Genomic DNA, 6,000 nt, shown 5'->3' with positions numbered 1-6,000 from the left:
GAAAAGTCAAAGACCTCACTGCCAAGCTAGCTGAAAGCACCGCAAGCGATACACAAGCGCACTTCGCTGAATTTCGAGAGGACGAATCTCCCTTTAGCTTCCTAACATGGGATGATAAGCCGATAACAGCATTCCCTACCACACAGCAAGCATCAATCAAAGACAGATGGCTAATTGATACGGCTTCTACAAGGCATATCTCAAACAAACGAAGCCTATTCACTGATTTTAAGGAATCAAACGGCACTATCAAGGTCGGAGACACCTACTGCACCCTTCAAGGAAGTGGAAAAGTCAGCATCAAGGCACTTAGTCCTACCACAGGGAAGCCAGTGACAATTACGCTTGACGACGTCGAGTACTCACCAGGATTTCACACAAACCTGATCTCACTTGGAATCATCAAGAAGCGAGGTTTTATAGCGGACTTTGACAACTTAACGATCGTTAGCAAGCAGTCCGGCAAGTGTATTGCAAAGATAGAGGAAATTGGTAACCTCTTCGCACTCTCAGAGGTAGACATACTGTTTCCTGCCTCATTCGCAACAACTGCATTTGCTTCAACCACTAAGCGTTCTACCGTACCGCTTGTCTCAAAAGCAACCGCTGAAACATGGCATCGCCGACTTGGTCATATGCATGATCAACGTATCGAGAAGCTTGCCGATATGGTAGATGGCATCGAAGTCACAAAACCTACTGGTCAAGCACAACAAGACAATCCTGAGCACTGCGAAGTGTGTCAGTTGACAAAAGCGCATCGCCAAGTGTCTCGAAGAGCTCAAGGAGCCACATTCGGACCGCTTGGTCGAATTCACTTCGATCTAATTCCGATCCAAGAAGCCTATAACGGCGACAGGTGGATAACTCATTTCTATATTGATGGCATCCGCTACCATTGGGCTGCAACGCACCCACAAAAGAACGGCTGTCAGGAAGCAGTCACTAGCTTCGTGTCACAAATGAAGACTTGGTTCAACTTGCCGATCCGTGCCTTTCATTATGATAATGAGAGATCAGCAGGCAGAGCTGTCGAGGATTTCCTCACTCACTGCGGTATCGTCATCCAACACAGCATCCCCGGCACTCCTGAAATGAATTCGTTTGCCGAGCGATCTGGGGGGTGATAATAGCAAGGATGAGATCACTTCTCGAAGACTCTAAGCTCCCTAAGAATCTCTGGCCGGAAGCAGCGCAAGCAGCTATCTATATACTAAACAGATCGCCCACCAAGCTCAATGATGGCCGCTGGATCATCCCACAACAGGAGTTTCACCAGCAAGGAACTAGCACATGGGTTCCGATCAACCTATCAAATCTTCGAGTATACGGTTGTCGCACCTACGTCAGAATTCAGGGGATCCCTCAATCCGATAAAATGCATCGCCGAGCTGAAATTGGCTACTTGGTCGGATATAAAACAGGCAACATCTGGAAAATCTGGTTTCCTAGGTCTAATACCAGCAAGTACGTCCGAGACGCAGTGTTCGATGAGAATATGAACTATTCACACCAGCCGAAAGAAGCTCCAATCATCAGCCAGATACCCTACACAGAGGTTTTCGATCAGGAAGAGCTTGAAGCAGAGCTTGAGCAGGCCCTACGCCGACTTGCTACATCACCAATCATACAAAATGAGCCACAAGATCCGCAAGAAGCAATTGAGACCCGATCTCAACAAATGCCAATTGAACAAGCCGAAGCATCACAACAAGTGTCAAAACTTCAACAATCCACTTCGCCACAATGGCAACAAGTGACCCCGTCACTCACTCCACGAATGACTCCGCTGCCAGCGAGTCTTCCGCCAAGTCCGATACCAAGCGAGGTGCCGCTGCCGACCAGCGTACCAAACTCGCCATTACCGGCACCACTCACGGCCATTCCATATGAGCCTGTTACACCGGATCAAGCGCTTCGTCCAGCTTATCCGCAAGCACCAGAACGAACAGCATTCAAGCAAGTGGACGTAGTTCCAGTACGACCAATTGTCTACACTCCGTCAAGTCCAGCACCGGCCTCCTCTCCAGATCAGCAAGTTCCGGGAAGCTTCCCCACAGCTTCACAAGGTCACCAAGCCATTCGAGATATTAACGGAGACGTCTCTACAGACAACGTTATCCAAGGCACTCGAAGAAGGACAGTGAGAAAGGACCCATACCTTGCGAGTTACTTCACGTACGATGACCAAGATGACCATGAAGGCGTACTAGCTGCATTTGCTTCCGCGCTCTCATCCACTCGCCCAGAACCTCGCTACCATCGCGATGATCTTACTCCTGAACCCCAAAGCTGGAAGGAAATGATTAATCATCCGTTTCGGGACGGTTTCATGGCCGCAGCAGGCCTCGAAGTGGAATCTATCAAGCTCCGTCAAACATTCAAAGTTGAACCACGCCCTCAGGACCGCAGCATTCAGGTCCTACCACTCAAGTGGGTTTTCAACTATAAGTATGACAGCAATGGTTTCCTCACCAAGCTTAAAGCACGAATCTGTGTTCGAGGCGACCTACAAACCATTAGCTCAGACGACAAGCGAGCCGCCACGCTTGCTGCCCGTACAGCCCGTGCAATATTCGCACTCGTTGCTGCATTTGACCTAGGAACCTTCCAACTCGACGCTGTTAACGCATTTCTCAATAGTGATCTCGACGAAGAGGTGTATACGTATATGCCTGAAGGTTTCCACGATTCAACAAGCGTCTGGAAGCTCCTTAAAGCACTTTATGGCTTACGCAAGTCTCCGAAACTATGGCAGCAAGAAGCCACACGCGTTCTTAGAAAGCTTGGATTTCAGCACGTACCAGAGGATATATGCCTATTCACGAGAAATGGAGTCATTGTGTTCTTTTATGTGGACGATATAATTATCGTCTACCACCGAGCGAGATACCAGGAAGCTTTAACGCTGCGCCAACAGCTTAAAGAGCACTGGGAACTTCGGGACATAGGAGAAGCAAGCTGGTTTCTCGGCATTCGCATCCTCCGGGATACTAAGCAGCATAAGCTATGGCTTTGCCAGGATTCCTATATCGCATCAATGGCCGCCAAGTATGGTCTTACCAACGGACGAAAGGTTACAACACCTCTACCAGTCAATCGCATGACTCGGTATACGGGACAAGCAACTAAGGAGCAGATTCACGAATACCAGCAGAAGGTAGGATCAGTCATCTATCCAACAGTCATCACACGTCCAGATGCTGCCAAAGCAGCAAATCACTTGGCCGAGTTCCTCACGAACCCCGGACCCGAACACCGAGAAGCAGCAAACCGCCTTATCCAGTATCTCTACCAAACAAGGTTCCTTGCTCTCGAGTATCATCCAACTCTCACGGAGTCTGCACTCCACTTCTTTAGCGATGCATCATTCGGAGATCACGTTGATCGGAAAAGCTCAGAAGGCTTCCTCTGTAAGCTGTTTGGAGCAGCAGTCGACTGGAAAGCCAGCAAGCAACGAACCGTCACAACGTCGACAACTGAAGCCGAGCTGCTAGCTATATCTGAGGCTGGCAAGTCAGCTATGTGGTGGAAAAGGCTACTTCACGCAGTCAATCTCGACTATCAATCAGGACTAGACATCCACTGCGACAATCAGCAAACCGTCGATCTTCTCACTAAGGAGCAACCTCAGCTTCGCACCAAGCTTCGCCACGTCGATATCCACAATAACTGGCTTCGTCAAGAAGTTGAAGCCGGCACTATCTCAATCAAATGGGTTCCCACAGCCGAAATGGCCGCCGATGGACTCACTAAGCTGCTTCCATCACAGTCCCATGCGCAATTCATTCAGACACTAGGATTGGTCGACATTAAGCACTTGGTGGAGGACAAAGTGGCATGAAAGAGAAGCAGAATGGCTGCTGAGGGGGTGTGTCAAGAAAAGCGGTCCTTACAGTACTAGCTTACTCGAGTTTTAGCAGCACCCATTTTTGCTTACTCATTTGCTACAGTATAAATGGCTACTTCGCCAAGCCATTCACCGCTTCATGAGCATTGGTTAAATAGCGCAGCATCAGCTTGTCCTAGAATTTACACTCATTCTATGATATCAAGGCCGACCAATGGTCTGTTGTAGAACTAGCGCGTACCGTATCTCTTGGAATCGACACTTATGTCCAGTCACTGTACCAGCGTTCGCACTGGTACCTCGTCTGCGCAGGGGGGAAATGGTGCGTAATTTATACCAAATGGGTACTTCCAGTCCCCTGTGTACCCCCCCTTAGACCACGCTGGCCTCTACTTAAGTCTGTCACTCTTCCACCTTCTGTAAACAAACAATTGTCCTTTCCATTCTCTCTCTTCTTGCTGACTCACCTCTGACTCAATTTCCCCAGAGTCTGGATCTCCGGTGCCGTGATGACAGCGTGGCCTTGACTAGGTTAATCTCATCTTACTGTACCCTTCAAGTGTCTTCATCTGAATAGAACCTTGTATCAAGGAACATGGATACACTGCCCACAGAAATACGATTCCACTAGAGCTCTGGAGAGGCAGCACGTGGACTGAGGTATCCTGAAGCATTTTGTGGCGCATTGCGTTCGGCTACTGAAACCAACAAGGAGACCAATATGCCTGGGAGAGACCAGCCACTGGACGCACATTGGCCAGAAGGCAAAATCTAAACATACTAGCCCGTTGAACCTATCGCAACTAGAAGATTTTGATGAAAGATATTATTACGCCGATTTACCACGCGTAACGAGGGTCCGTAATACTTCTGAAAGGGGCAGTGTAGTGTTGTTCTGGCTATTGATTGGTAGAGCTACATCAGCCACGGTTGTTCCAACACTACTGTTTCGGCCAGGCTGAGACATTGGAGTCTCCGGACCGTTCTTTGCCCCTCCGAGTTTGTGGTCCACAGGACTGCGATTGGTGGAATCATGGCGTATCATTTCATGCGAGATGGGTCTGCCGACGGTGCGCTCACACAGTTGCATCAAGACCGAACAAATATAAAAGCGTGCTTAATGGGCTGGTTTTCGTCATATTCCGCTCAGTTGTTCATCATCGATTGACTACGGAGTACTATATCTGCCTTCTACCCTGCAGTTGAACCAAACCAATCAACATGAAGCTCTCTATTCTTGCCCTTGTCTCCAGCTTGGTAGCCTGCACGGTCGCTAGTCCTCTGGATACACCAGCAGAGCGAAGTGTCAACCCTGCTGGCTCAGTTATCGGAAGTCTTGAAAAGAGAGGTTGTAGCAGCATTGGCTGCTGCTCCTGCGACGGGGGCTATGTCGTCGCTTGTTGCGTAAGCTCCCCATGCCCTTCTCCTTTTCAATTTGAAAACCGCATATCATGACTGATTTTGTTCCCAGAATGGCTGTAGTGGTTGCCCTTAAGAAAGGTGTTTGGAGAATCTCCGCATTTGCTGCTGAAATCAAAGCGTTCATCAACTCACAGCTAGTGCTGTATCCAGTGTGCTGCTGTAGGAAAGGGGGCGGTGGTGGCTGGTGGGTGTGGCGGAGTGGAGTGGAGGAGCCGCTGTCTTTAAGTCTGATTGGAGTACCTGGTTGCTTCTCCCTTGCCTAGCAAACAGTCCACTTTCTGTATTTCATGTAGATCCGCTGCAGAACTTTGAATCCTCATTATAGTGGTACCTTGATATTATATTATAGATCCTTCTTTTGATACCCAGTTAAGATCAAGAAATTCTGTAGCCAGAGAATGGTTGAAGAAAAATACACCTTAGTACAGTGGCACTGCAAAAGTCTGCGACCCCCAAAGTATCGCGCTAATATTATGCCGGCAATTAGCGTCTGTACCACTCACAAACTATTATTAGCGGACGGTGTGTCCCTTATAAGGAGGCGGTAAAGAAAGGTACTTTGGGGGGTCACCGACTTTTGCGGTGCTCGAATAAAAACCGTACTAGGGCATTGGGCTGGGCACGGGATTGGGCCACTTGACCACACAGAGAGGAGAGGATATGAACTGTTTTAGACCCGCACGGCTCGCCAGCAGTGCCACTCTCACTAATAAAAAAGTATTGAACTT

Source organism: Penicillium canescens, assembly GCF_028828765.1.
Source record: "Penicillium canescens strain IBT 15451 chromosome Unknown utg000010l_segment0_segment0, whole genome shotgun sequence".
Lineage (NCBI taxonomy): Eukaryota > Fungi > Ascomycota > Eurotiomycetes > Eurotiales > Aspergillaceae > Penicillium > Penicillium canescens.
The sequence above is the reverse complement of the archived record's forward strand: the minus strand, read 5'-3'. Positions refer to the sequence as shown.